This window comes from Vicugna pacos, unplaced genomic scaffold, assembly GCF_048564905.1.
Source record: "Vicugna pacos unplaced genomic scaffold, VicPac4 scaffold_20, whole genome shotgun sequence".
Lineage (NCBI taxonomy): Eukaryota > Metazoa > Chordata > Mammalia > Artiodactyla > Camelidae > Vicugna > Vicugna pacos.
The window spans coordinates 92,156,417-92,172,052 of record NW_027328741.1 but is presented as its reverse complement, the minus strand read 5'-3'; the positions used below and the strand labels follow the sequence as shown (position 1 = coordinate 92,172,052).

General features: G+C 32.9%; 1 long non-coding RNA gene across 1 annotated transcript in view; it reads left to right on the top strand.

Moving 5' to 3' along the window:
* Window positions 1-690: 690 nt before the first annotated feature.
* Window positions 691-15,636, top strand: part of LOC140693767 (uncharacterized) — a 36,495-nt gene continuing 21,549 nt past the window's right edge. The window contains exons 1-3 of the long non-coding RNA XR_012069464.1: window positions 691-963; window positions 2,153-2,409; window positions 10,957-11,027. This is a non-coding gene — a long non-coding RNA (uncharacterized lncRNA). The remainder of the gene's footprint in view (window positions 964-2,152; window positions 2,410-10,956; window positions 11,028-15,636) is intronic.

Genomic DNA, 15,636 nt, shown 5'->3' with positions numbered 1-15,636 from the left:
ACTTATAGCAATGAAATGAAATTTAAAACAAAAATTCCCCCCTTTGGGATTTCTTAAATTTGATTGCTTATTTTAACCTAATTTTATTTCATAAATATTTACCATTTATTTATAAACATACCAAATAAACAGATATTTATTCTGCTAATATTTTGAATATAGAGTTATTTATTGTAAAGTACACAGATAAATACATACTTCCATTTCCAAATCAAATTATTTTTCACCTTAATTACAACTGATCATGAAAGTGTTATAAATTTTATGTAGAGGTTTTAAACAGTTTTCACTGTAAATTCCAAAATTTAAAATTATTTTATATATTTTCTGCATTATTTATACTCTGTTCCCCAATCTGGTGTAAATTTATGTACAAAAGGATCGATATTGGTTTTATTTCATAGACCCCAAAATTAAATTATTAAAAAGATTTTGTGTGGATAATATTTGCAGATCACACTATAAAAATAAACATCCTACATGTTTCATTTTAACTGGATAAATGAGAAGTAAACACTGACTGAACATTACACTTGAGTTGCTAGGAGACCAGTCGTTTTGTGATGTCACAGCTACTCAGGTTGAGAACCATTGTGATGGCCTAGCAGTTTATCTGTGCAGGCCTACCAAAGCAGCATTTGAAGATGCAGTGCTCAAAATCATGCAGAATAAAAATGTAGCTGTAGATAAAGTTACTTTAGATGGCATATTTTTCTTCAGAAATTCAAGTTGTGTCTCATAAAGATGGACCAATTGGTTCAGGAAACCCCGGTAGATCTCTATTGTGTAATCAAACATTCCTTGTGGACTTGGACTTGAAGACTATGATTGAAGAAAATGCTGTTCAGTATTTGTCTGAAAGATCCTTGATTAAAAGACCATGTTACATACATTGTGTCTCTGAACCAGATGAAGATAATGATTTTCGTTCTCTGTCATTTCCAAGAAAACTCTGGAAAAAAGGTGCGAGTGACAAACTTAAATCCATCTGGTGGGGTGATAATGGACCTTCCATAGTGATTGATGAAGATGTCTTTAAGAAGGAAGTTTTGGAAAGAAAGCCCCCTTTCAGAATATTTCAAATTGGAAGTATGAAAAGTTTAGTTAGACAGCTTAACCTTTATGGGTTTGGTAAAGTGCAGCAGAATTTTCAAAGATCTGCTTGTCTAGTTGACTTTCTGGCAAAAGAAAAAGAAGTCTCTGTTTTAAGAAAGGTATACAGAAATTTTAGATACCACTTGGTAACTTATATATAAAATTTTATTCTGTACATCATCCTATGGTAATATAAATGTTAAGATAGATTTTGAAAATTGTATTAAACTACTAAGGCTAAAATACTTTATTTTTTCTAAAAAATGAGGACAGTACCTTAAGAAGTCAAAATTATGAGAAACTTTGCTTGAAACTCTGAATCTTAACAGAAATCAAAATAAAGGTATTAATGCTGCTTTTAAAACGTGGCATAAACCATTACTGCAAATACTACCTTCTTAAATTTGATGACTATTCTATTTAAATGTGTAGTTTCCAAACAAGAAACTTAAAAATATCGTCAGCAATGTTCATATTTTGATGACATTATCTTTGCATTGTAAACGTGAAATCTGAGGATTTACAGGTTAGGCTAATTTTTGGCTTGTATTTTGATTTAAAATATTACTAAAAATTTTCACCTTTGGTTGTAGCTGCAGTTCTATCATAATCCAAATTTTAAATGAGGCTGTCCCCAGATTTTACTTAGAGTAAATAGAAGAGTTGGGATTAAAAATGATTCTCTGGTATCTTCATTGGCTGAAGATTTCAAAAAGAAGCACTTTAAAGCAGGGGATAATGTGGATAATCATAATTCTGGTTTTGTGGCTAACGCTAGTGGAGAAAGTGCTTTTTAACCTACTGCAAATTTTAACATGCCTCTAATAAGAAGGCCCTCTACCACCCAGATAATTGGTGATACAACTACCCTTATCAGAGGTGATTTTTCTCCTCCATCATCAAGGTCAGTTAGACCAACAGAACAAATTGCAGTGGATCAACGTGCTATTTTAAATGAGTTGACCACTGTCCACTGGCACTATCAATGCAGCTAAACTGAAGCAAATGGCCGTGTTGTGAACTTCATTACAACTAAATATTCTACTTCTCTGTACAGCATATTGTCTCCCATACAGAGCAATTATTTTGGACTGATGGTGGAGCCTTATACTTTTCCAAATACATATCACAACATATCTGCCAATGAAGGTCGTTTTTATAAACTTCAACCTGGGAGCAACCCACGGATTCTAGTGCCAGTGATAGCTGATACATCAGCTACCTCTCTTTCAAGGCCAACTCATCAGCCATCTTCAGTTTATGAACGTCATCCTAATTACAACTGATCTACCACAGGATTACCATATTATACAGGTAACAAAGATTAAAATGATGTTGAAAAATGTCGACAAATATCTGCCAATTTCTTGTTTGAACGATAAACATAGATGTGTAGCTGTATTTTCCTTTTATTTTTTAATAGAATTAAGAGTTAAATGGGGAGTAAGTTACCATTTAAAAAAAAGAGATATTTGATATGATCATTTGATGAAACAATATGGGAGTAAATTTAAATAATTTCTTGTAAGGAAGAAGAGAAAATGGAAGAATTTGGAATAAGACTAAAACATGGAGAGTGGGAAAAGTACTAAATGGTTTCTGGTTCATACTGGAAAGTATTAAAAGTGTTAAGTTAGGATAGGTTGGAACAGGAGATAAATGCAGGTATCGGCCCAGGGATCATGGTCTCTATTATGTCATCCCTGGAATCATAAAGGTCACATGATGTAGTCTCAGATGGCACATTCAGCACGTGGTAGAATTTAAGAAGTAATTTTATCAATGGTCTTCTTTGCGCTGTTCTCAAAGCATTCGAATGGGTGCTTTCATTCCCTGCCCTCAAGATTCTACACTATATTTTCTAGTCAATAATTTATATTGCTTTTCTGTTCCAGCCAAAGGCCAGCTTACATCCTCAGGGTGGCACTTAATGCTTTTCCAACTCTAAGCCCACAAACTCAACTTAGTTTAGTCAGTTCTTTATAAATTGGCATCTGACTACCTTGGCATATCTTAATGTTTCACTGTATCTGGAGATACATCCAGGCAAATGCTTGTCAACTATTTTAGCTCCAACCTCACCACTTTTGCTCCAGCTCATCCTTGGAAGTTGTGTGTCCTCCTTTTACCTACTTACACTTTTCCAGTCTCAGCACAGAAACCACCTCCTCCAGATGTTTTCTGTCTATCCCACTTTCCTTGTCTAACTTGTATACCAGCAAAGTAAGCACAGCACATGCCAAAGGATGAATTTTACTATTTAGTGAACGAAAAATACATGTTGACTTTAAGCAAAATCTACTTTCCTGAAACAACAAAACTCTCATGGTTTTCAAAATATTTCGTTATGGTCTTTACTCTTCACCACAAACTAGTTCTTTTCATAGTCCAAGGACTAATAACTCAAGAGAGTAAGTGGAAGTAGGTACAGGAGAAAAAGTATTATTTTCTTCTTAATTCATGCCTCCAGAGGCCTAAAGCATTCCATTCCCATTTGCTGGAATTTTTCCTGTCTCTTCATCACCCACCCACCCCAAAATAGCTGATTCTCTTCCCCTTACCAATAACTATACTGACTTCTAATTAATTTACTTCTTAGAATCAGAAATTTACACAGAAGAGACAGTGCCATTGCAAATATTTAATGTATGTTTATACACCCCACATAAATTGTGCCCCTTCTAACTTTCACACAGGAAGCATCTTAGAGGTACTAGCCCGTTGGTTGGAGTGGTCATATTCAGTAACCCAATTGCAATCTAAAATGTGTGGAGTAGGAGGAAGTGAGGGTAGTGGAATTAAAGATTTATCTAACTGCAAGAACACCAAATTTCTGCAGATATTAGAAATATAAAATATTCATGGAAGACTCTGACTTTTTCCCATTATTTTAAAATTAAAGGTGAAGCATTTTCAGAATGTGAAATGCCCTGAAATGCTGGAAAAATTGTAGGCAAGTTCAGGGAGCCTAAGGCTTCTGCTCATAATCATGCAGCCAGTGTCAGCTGATAAGACTGAAATGGCAAGATTCAGTCCTGAAAATGCGTCACCAGTTGTGAAGAAAGCCTTTGATAATCTGGAGAAAAGGCAAATGGGCCAGGGTAAGCTGTAGCAACATCCCACCAATATGAAATTTACCAAGAGAAGAAAATAGCCCACTTGCAGCAGGAGAACTTTGTCTGGACGGCAGTGGTTTTTTCCTACAACAGAAATTTCAAGCTTTTAAGTTTGTGAGCTCAACTCTGATGGTGGCTATGTTTTTGCTTACATTAGCAGTCTGGGGTTCAGATGGGCTGGTTCAGCAGCTAGTTTCCAGCTCTCTTATCAGACAGTGGTTCTTACCACGATCATATTAACAAGGTTCTATAATGAAAAGTGAAAAGCTACAGTTTACTTTCAAAATTAGAAATCCTAAATAAGAATATTGTTTATTTGTCCATCTGTAGTATTCTACCTTGCAAAAGCTAGACTATTGGCAAAAGTAGAAAAGTAGTCTGGTGTTTGAAAACTATTATCTGAGACCTGCCCACTGAATTCTTCCCACTAAGTACAACAAATATGTCTACCATTGTGTGTGTGTGTGTGAAAATGGATTGTTAAGCAGCAACTGTTTGTCTTATTTGAGTCATCAGCGAATTATTCCTCTGCATCTAGCAGAATCTCTGTGAGTTAAGAGTTTAATTGAGCCACCAGATTTCCTTCCAATCAGGGATAGGTAGTTGTTTTTATTTCTCCCAGTATACTAATTGTTACCTGTTCATTGAATCCCAAGCTGATATTAGGGCCATTATAATGAACCCTTGAATTGGACTGAGGTATATACATTTTCCTGTCCCCAGAGCCCAGCACAGGACTGTGTCTCCTTTTTAATTTAAGCTTATGTCTAATTTTTTTTGTCTTATTCTCATTGTTGACACAATTTATTATGGCTTTGAACAGCCGTTGTCTTATTTATAGCAACTTAGCCACTGACTTATTCCCGTTCAACTAGAAATTGCAATAACCTTTCTTTCCTTGGACTACCTGGAATAGAGTGAGCGTAGTCATCATTTTGAAAGCAGTCCTCAGTCCTAATAATGCAGAACCTTTACAGTTCTTTGCCCAGCACTTGAGCGAAAATGTTTGTTGTGGATCACAGGGATTATCCTCACATCCCCTGTTGCAACCATGAGAAAACACCACATTGTTATCCAAAATCAAGTCTTAGTCAGTATTGCATTCCCATTGCAAAACAGTTAAGAATTGTAGGAGTTCTGAGATTTTACCATGCTGAGATTTTTAGCAACCCAGCAGGTTCCTTTATTACAGATGCTGTCGTGGAGATGAGACTTTCGGTCAGAGACAGTGAACTTTATCACTCACAGCAAAAGCAGCCAGGGTTACCATTTGTTTCCATTCTCTAATCTTAGATGAATATACAGAGTGATATTTTGTTGCCTACAGAAGCAGTGGGCTTTTAACATGAAGAAAGTTTAAGGCATGACAAAACACTAATTTTATTAGTATCTTTATGTATAATTTATTAGAATCACTTATTTATTAGTATTTTTACCTAGGATAAGTATATCATGACTCAAGATTTCTTGCTGCAAAAACAATCATGAGAAATGACATGAGAAAAAATGACCATTGGTTTTCCATTTTTTCTTCCACTTTTTTTTGAGATATAATTGGCATAAAACATTGTGTAAGTTTAGGTGCACAGGATAGTGATTTGATTTACAAGTATCATGAAATAAATATCATAGCAACTTTAGGGAGAATTCATTATCTCTTTTAGATACAATTTGAAAGAAATACAACTTGTCTTTTGGTTGTGATGAGAAACATTATGGTCTACTCTCTTAACAACATTCATTTAGCACATAAAGCACTATTAGTTGTAATTTTCATTTTACTATGGGACATCCTTACAACACGTTTATTTTATGGCTGGAGGTTTGTAGATTTTGAGTGCATTAATCAAATTCTCCTTTCCCAACCTCTGCCTCTGTTGACTGCAAGTCTAATTTTTTTCTATAAAAATGTTTCCTTGTTTTTGAAGTGTACTTTAATCTAAACACTGTGTTGGTTTCTCTTACACAACATACTGTTTGCAGTTTTTAATACATTTCAAGCTGCTCACCAGAATATACCTAGTTATGACTTGTTGCTATGTAAAGAAGTTTTATTGTTAATTACTAATGCCCATACAGTATATTTCTTGTCCCTGACTCATTTAATTTGCAATTGAAAAATTTTCTCTCTTAATTTCCCTCAACTTTTTCTTTTCCTTACCCCATTTCCCTCCTTCTTGTGAACAACCTGTTGCTTTCTATAACTATAACTCCTTTTCTGTGTTGTTATGTTCATTTGTTTTAAATTCCACATATGAGTAAAATCATTCAGCATTTGTCATTCTGTTTCTGACTTATTTCACTTAGCATATTACCCTCTTGATCTACGAATTTGTTGCAAATGACAAGAAATTATTCTTTTTAGAGCTGAGTAATAACTCATTGTATTTTTATGTGTGTGTGTGCATATATATAGTGCATATAAATATATATTGTGTGTATGTATATATAAATATTGATAAATCTGCATTTAAGTTGGGTAGATATATATACTATAAACACACATGTTCTTTATCAATCATCTATTGATGAGCAATAAATATGCTTCTATATCCTGTCTAATGTGAATAATGTTGCAGTAAATATAGGTTTGAATTTATCTTTTCTAATTAGTGTTATCATTTTCTTGAAATAATTATCCAGATATGGAAATGTTGGTACATATTTCATTTTTAATTTTCAGATATATCTCCATGTTGTTTTCCACAGTGGCAGCACATATTTACATTCACTCCAGCAGTGCATCATGGTTGTTTTTCTTACATCCTCATGAACACTTATGTTTGTTATCTTTTTGATAATAGTCATTCTGACAGGAGTGACATAAAATCTCATTGTGTTCTGGACTTGCATTTTTCTGATGGTTAGTGATGTTGATCGGTTTCATATGCCTGTTGGTTGCCTTTCCCCCACTGTATATTCAATTTTTGTAATGGGATAAATGACCATAAGTGTCTGATTTCATTTTGAAGCATTCTTTGTGTTCCATTATTCTGTTTGTTCTGTGCCACTACCATATTCTTTTAATTCTGTAGCTTTTAATTGTAGTTTAAAATGAGGGACAGTGATACACCCTCTTAGTTCTTTGTCAAAGCGTTTGTGTTTTTAGTTTGTTTTCTTTTCTTTCTTTTTTTTAATTGATTTCAACTATTTTGTGTTTACATGTAAATTTTAGATTTATTTATTGTAAATTCTGAAAATGCCCTTGGTATTTTGATAGGCACTGAATTTAATTTGTTTATTTTCTTGGCTAGTACTGTCATTTAAAGAATTTATTTTCTCATCTACCAACACAGTATATCCTTTCATCTGTTTGCATTATCTTCAATTTCTTTTGTAAATATTATACAGTTATCTGAGAACAGGTCTTTTAACTCCTTGGTTGGAAACATTTCTTGATTTTTTTTTGTTTTTTGTAATCCAGCTGTAAAAGTGATATTTCTCTCACTTTCTCTATCTATTAGCTTGTTGTTAGTGTGTAGAAATGCAAGTTTTCTGTATGTTAATTTTACATTCGGAAATTTTACCAAATGCGTTGATAACTCCTAGAAATTCTGTGGCACCAATTTTAGGATTTCTGTTTAAAGTATTTCATCTGCAAACAGATACTTTTACTCCTTTTCTTAATTAGTTATATTTTATTTACTTTTATTTTGGATAGCTATGGCTAGAATTTCCAGTACTATACTGAATAAAAGTGGTAAGAATGAGCATTCTTGTCTTCTTCCTTCTCTTATTGGGGATGCTTTCAGCTTTTAATCAGTGAGTGTCATGTTAGCTGAGTTCTTGTCATATATGACCTTAACTATGTTGAGGTATGTTTCTTTATACCCACTTTGAGGAGAAATATATTCTTAAAAAGATACCAAATTTGTCAAAACATTTTATGACTCTATTGATGTGACCATATAATTTTTATTCTTCAGGTTGTTAGTGTGGTGTATCATACTGATTAATTTGTGGGTATTTAATCAATTTTGCATCCCTAGAAAAAAATGGACTTATTCATATTGTATAATCCTCTGAAAATATTGTTTGATTTGCTAACAATTTAGTGATGATTTTGCATCTATGCTTATCAGTAGTATTTAATCTCTAATTTTTTGAGGTATTTGTTCCAGTTTTACTAGTGGTGTGATACAGAAATGTGGGGTAGAAAGCCTTCCTTCCTCTCGAAATTTTTGGAATACTCTGTGAAGTATAGGTGAAACCTCTTCTCAAAATGTTTGGCAGAAATCACCTGAGTATCTGTGTAGGCCTGTAATTTTGTTTCTTGGAAGATTTGGTTTAATTACATATTCAATTTCATTAGTGATAATCTGTTCATATTTTCTTTCTCATTCCATTCTGGAGATTAGTTCTTTCTAAGAAATTGTCCATTTCTTCTAGGCTTTCCATTTTATTGGCATATAATTTGTTGTATCATCTTATGATGCTTTGTATTTCTTTGAAATAAGATGTAACTTCTCATTCATCTCTGAGCTTATTAATCTGTAACTATCTTTTTTGCTCTTGTGTCTGGTTAAAGTTTATCAACTTTATTTATCTTTCAAAAGGCATTATTTAGTTTGATTATATGTTTCTATTTTAATCTTTATTTTATTTAATTATGTTCTGTCCTTTCAGCTGTCTTTCCTTCTAGCAAAAAGTTTGTTTATTATTTTCTACAACATTTGCTGGTAACTATATTTTATAAGAGAGAGATATTTCCTATTTGTATAAGTGGGATTATTTTGCTATAAGCATCCCTATTAATACTGCTTGTGCTATACCCCATGGATTTTGTTTTGGTTGTCATGTTTTATATATATTTTTTCTTTCAATTATTCAGCAATCCATTTGTTGTTAATATTGCATGATTTATCCTCCACACTTTAGTATTTTTCTCAGGTTTTTTCTTTTAGCAAATTTTCATTCTCACAGAATCCATAAGTTTCTTCAAAAAACAAGGAGAATAATACTAAAATTTATACATAAATCTGAAAGACCCAAATTTTCTAAAAGTATTTCGAAAAATGAACAAAACTGTGGGCATTACCCTCCCTGACTTTATAACATACTACAAAGCTACAGCAATCAATACATCAAAATATGGTACTTAAAGAAACACATAGATCAGTAGAACAAAATAAAGAGTCCAAAAATAAACCCAGACACCTAAGGTCAATTAGTCTACAATGAAGGAGGCAAGAGTATACAATGGAAAAAAGGCAGTCTCTTCAACAAGTAGTTCTGAGAAAAGTAGACAGTACATGTAAAATGAAGATGTAAGAGCACTTCCTTCCAAAGTATAAAAAATGAGGTAAAAATGGATTAATTTCCCAAATGTAAACACAAATTTATACAATTTCTGACCAAGAACAGGAGCAGAAGTGACTCTGAGATAAATCATAGCAATGTTTATTTTTGATTTGTCTTCAAATTTCAAGCATAAAGGAAAACTAACAATTACAGTTTTTAGTTTACTGAGGAAAAAATAGATGTATTATGTGACACAGGGATTCTAATTCTTGTATATGTGTGATGTGCAAAACCTTTTCCAGAGCAAAGGAAACCTTCAACAAGACATGATATCAGACAGAATAGAAGGAAAAATTTCAGACAATGAGACCAACAAGATGTTAATATTCATAATATATATATAGCATATTAGACAAAATATTTAATAAACAAAGACCCCAACTTAAAAACAGTTGAAGGATCTTCATGGAAACTTTTCAAAAACAGACATGTGGATGATTTTCATGCACATAAAAAGAAACATATTGTTGCTATTCATTAGGAAATTAAAAATCAAAACCAGAATGAAACATAATCTCACAACAACCAAAACGGCTTTTAATAAAAACTCTACAAATGACAAATATTAATAAGAATATCAATAAGAGGGAACCCAGGTGCACTGTTGGTGGAAATATAAATTGATGCATCCACTATTATAAAAGTGTGGACAGTGCTAAGGAAACTAGAAATAGAAACATTATATGTAGCCACAATTCCAGTTTTTGTTATAAATCTGATAAAAATGAAAACATTAACTTTAAAGGATAAATTACCCACAGAGTTCTTAACATCATCATTTATAGTAGCCAAGGATAGAAGCACAACTCAACTGCCTATCAACAGATGATTGGCTCAAGTAGATGTGAGATATAGATAACATAATAAATACTAAGTCATTGTCATATTAAAAAATAAAACTCTACAATTTGGAAATATGTGAGTGGACCCAGAGATTATTGCACATAGTAAAATAAGTCATACAGAGAAAAACACACTATGTTGTCACTTAAATGAGGAAAATAAAGATATAAGAGAAATAATCATAAAAAAACAGAAACAGAATCACGTATATATGTGTATTGTACCAAGTAGTGGTTTCCTGTGGGGACAGGGAAGAACGATGGAGAAGACAGAAATGTGCAAGATACTGGTAATAAATTAGAAAACCAAAAGGGCTATATTTACAGCACAGAGAAATATTTTAATAATTTAATTGATTTTAAAGATGTTATATGGATATATTATAGTAAAATGTGTATGTGGGTGTAAAAAACATTGAAGAAAAACCCCAGGAAAAACAAAATATTTTGTAGTTCTATGATATTAAGGGATGTGATTTGTTCACTTTCTTTACTGTTCTTATAATGTCCTTAGTAGAATTTAAGCTTTCATTTGAAAAAGTATATACTTTTAAAAGTGACATAAGTTTAAATTATTTTTGTCTCTCCCCTTACATCTACAGTCAGTAAAGCATTCACATCTGAAGAAAAATAACTACAACACAAAACAATAATCCAGAAGGCATGTGAACAGGTAAAGTTTGATGGACTAAAATACACAAATGAGGCTGAACTAAGGGAAGAGCAGATTTGGTGTCTGCAACCAAGGCCCACTGACTAAGATATCTTAGTCCACAAGTTCAGAGAACCCAGTAGAAACAGAGTCACAGTGGTTCGCACAGATTCGACCTCCAACTTCACCAGTGCTCATGGTCACATGTAATTAGGAGGGACTCACAATGGAGACAGAATTTCCATCCTTCAGACGCTCAGACATTCATGACACTGTCCCTACTCCCCATTCACAGTGGTGGAGACATGTTACCTTGCAATACTGGACATGGCAAAGGCACTTGCCTGATTCCAAATACCCACCTGTCTTTACATGTTTCCTCACTGAGTACACTGAGTTTCAAGGGATATCAAATAAAAGGAAGGGTTCACAGTCCCAGTGACAAGAGTGGCATTAACTACCAGAGAAGTCTAAGAAGTGACAATGAAAACATATCTTTATCCAGAAAATAGTGACTGGAAAGTGCCAGTTTGAAATATTATCACAGGTAGCTCAGGTAAGTAAAACAAAATCTGTGCAATATTGCAAACAACCAGAAAACAAAAACAAGGACTCCAACTCAAAATCTGTTATTTAGTGTCAACAGAGAAATAACTTATCAAGACCATGACAAATCACAGTAACATTATAGGGCGTGCACACACACAGATAGACACACAAAGTCACCGACACAGACACAGTCAAACACGCACATGCAACTGCACACACACACACACACACAATGTCAACCCTGCAGCAAACAAACTTAAAGTCATGGTATATTGCCACATTACTAATAGAGAATCCAAATAGGTGTCATACAGAATCACAATACAAAAAACAAAACTAAGAAAGCAGTTTAGTGAGCTCAGGAATAAATGAAATGATGATAAGGAATACATTATCAAAGAGACTGAATCTATAAAATAACCAAATAGTATTGGAGGACCAGGAGAATTTAATAAATGAGATGAAGAAAGCAACAGAAAGCATTGGAAGTAGACTGTCTTTGTGGAAGAGAGATTAGCAAACTCACCAATACAAAACTAGAAATGATAGGAGAGGGCAGAGATTCAAGATATTAAAAAGTGAGGGAATTCTACAATAGCCATCAGACTTCTTCAGGAAGTACACATTAGACTGGAATCCTGGAGGGAGAAGAAATTTAGAAGGCAGCTAATGGTTTATTTAAAGAAGTAATAGTTGATAACTTTCCGAACCTGTGTAAGAAGCTGATATACATGTCCGTGAGCCAACACCAATAACTATAAGAAAAAGGGACCTCCTTCAAGATACGTCATATGCAAATTGGCAAGTCAATGACAGAGTAAAATTTTAAAAGCATCCAAAAAAGTTATGATAATCTACAAATGAACCCCCATTAGGCTATCAGCAGATTTCTGAGAAGAAAACATAGGCCAAGGGTAAATAAAATTACATTTTCAAATACTAAAATACAAAATGTCTCACCCATTAATACTTACACAATTATCACTTAGAGATACAGTGAAAATAAAGACTTTAACAGACAAACAATACCTGAATGAGGTAAAATAAACAACCGAGATAACTTATAATAGGTGTAAAAAAGAAGCTTTCCAAGAAATATAAAATGGCAAAAATATGCAAAACATTGACCAAAATGCTAAGGAGAGACCACGAGAAATTTGCAACTGTTTCTTTGGGTATGTTTTTAAATGCTACTATAATATATGGATTAAAGAGAGAAAAATGGGAAATCAGTTGCAATAAATATAGATACTTCAAACTGGTTACATGTTCATAGCAGTAAAAGAAATAAATTGAAACAGTAATCATAAAAGGTAAAGATTAAAAATAAAATAATATTTAAGGAAGCTTCTATCAGCTGATAAAGGACTAAATTACACATGAGATGTTTTATTTTTAATTGAAGTACAGTAGATGTAGTATATTGTGTAGTTTCAGAAGTAAAGCATAGTTATTTTTACCAGTTTGTAGATTTTATTGCATTATGAATTATTAAAATGATTGTAACATACAATTATTTTAAGCCATTGTGTATAATTCCCTGACCTATGCAGATTATTCTTGTTGCTTCTCTCCTTTATTTATACTAGTTTGTATCTGTCAATGTCCTACCATTAAATTCTCTTTTCCTTCCGCTTTGGTAAACATAAATATTTTCCCATATCTTTGAGCCTGCTTAAGTCTTGTCTATCTAATCTCTTTACCTCTCCATCATGTCTCTGTCTATTTATCCATGTATCTATCTATCTATCTATCTATCTATCTATCTATCTATCTATCTATCTACCTACCATGTATGTATGTATCTGTCCATCTATTTATCTGTCATCTATCAAAAGATAGCTATAGATTGATGTAAACTGATAATTGTTATTCTTTATATTCCACATATAAATTATGTTATATTCTTTTGTCTTTTTCTAAGTTACTTCACTAAGCAGAGTATTTACTAGGTTCATTCATGATGCTGAAATAACATAGTGTTATACTTTTTCATCACTGAGTAATATTCTATGGCATATTTATAGAAACATCATATCTTCTTAAGTCCATAGTCTATTGTGGACTCTTGGATTGCTTCCCTGTCTTGTATATTATAAACACTGCTATTGGGAACATTGGTTCCTCTCAATTTAGGGTGTTTCCCCAGATTTTTTCTATGAGAGGCATTACTGGGTCATATGGTAGTTAACTTTTTAGGTTTTAAAGAAATCTGAATACTGTTTTCCATAGAAGTTGTAGCAATTTACATTCCTGCCAAGAGTATACAAGAGATTTGTTACCACAACATCATCTCCAACACTTACTATTTGTAGACTTTTTGATAATAGCCATTTGACCTATGTGAAGTGATAACTCATTTCAGTTTTGATTTGCAATTACCTAATAATTAGTTATGTTGAGCAATTTTATCACTTGCCTGTTACTCATCTGTAAGTTTTCTTTGGAAAAATATTAACTCAGGTACTCTGCTCTTGTTATTGATTGGGTTTTTGTTTTTCACCTTGTGTTGTGTAATCTAAATACATCTTACATCTATTAACATACATCTATTAACCCCTGGTCACTTGCATTGTTTGCAAATATGTTCTCCTATTACACAGGCAGTGTTTTCATTTCATTGATATTGTCCTTAGCTGTGCAGAAATTTTCAAGTTTGTTTAGGTCCCACTTGCTTATTTTTGCTTTTATTTCTTTTGCCTTAGGAGATTGATATAAGAAAATATTCCTATGATATATATCCAATAGGGTTTCACCTACATTCCCTTCTAGACGTTTTATATTATCAGGTCTTATATTTAGGTCCTTAATATACTTGGAGTTTATTTTTGTATATGATGTCAGGGAATGCTCTCATTTCACTGTTTTACATGTAGATGTCCAGCTATCCCAACACCATCCATTGATGAGACTGTCTTTTCTCCATTGTGTACTCTTGCCTCTTTTATCATAGATTCATTGCTCATAGGTGTGTGGAATTATTTCTAGGCTCTCTATCTGTTTCTAATTGATTATATCTCTTTCCCAATGCCATACTGTTTTTATTACTGTAGGTTTGTAGTATAGTAAGGTGTCCGGGAGGGTTATACCTCCAGATATGTTGTTTTCCTCAAGATCATTTTGGCAATTTTTAATGGTTTCATGTAAAACTTAGAGTTATTTAATTTCTGGTTCTGTAGAAAATACTACAGCTTCGTAACAAGAATTGCACTTGATCTGTAGGTTTCTTTGTGTAGTACGGCCATGTTAACAAGACATCTTTCAATCCAAGAGCACAAGACAACTTTCCATTTCTTTGAAACATTTCAATCCAAGAGCACAAGACATCTTTCCATTTCTTTGAAACATTTTTAATTTCTTTGTCAATGTTGTGTGATTTTCAGTGTGTAGATATTTCACATATGTTGCTACATTTAATCCAAAATATTCTGGGGAATGGGGTTTTAAACATTATTGCTTTCAATGTCCATTTTATGGTATCTCTTCATTAATGTGTAGAAATGCAAGAGACTTTTTTAGGTTAATCTTGTACCCTGCTCCCTTAATGAAATTATTTATTGTTCATAATAGTCAGTGTGGAGCCCTTAGGACACTCTATGTAGATTTTTATGCCATCAGTACTGGTGAAAATTTGGCCTCTTTTTCCATTTTGCATTTCTTTTACTTTTTTTCTTTTCCTCTTCCTTTCTTGTATTAGTGTGGAACACAAGTGGTGACAGTAGGAGCCCTTGTCTTGTTCCCGAATTTACCCAGAAGGCTTTCAGCCTTTCCCCTGAGTATTATAAATTGTTATAAATGGCCTTTAGTATGTTGAGAGATGTTCCCATTTTACTCACTTTCATGAGAGTTCTTAAGGTTAATGTATGTTGAATTTTCATGTGCTTTTTCTTTGTGTATTGACATGGTCTTGTGAATATTGTCCTTCCTTTATTAGATAATTGTCATACTGATTGAATTGTGTATGTTGAACCATCCTTGTGTCTCTGGAAGGAATCCAACTGATCATAATGTATAATCTTTTCTATTTATTGCTGGATTAATTTGTTGATGTTTTTTGAGGATTTTTGAATATATATTCATC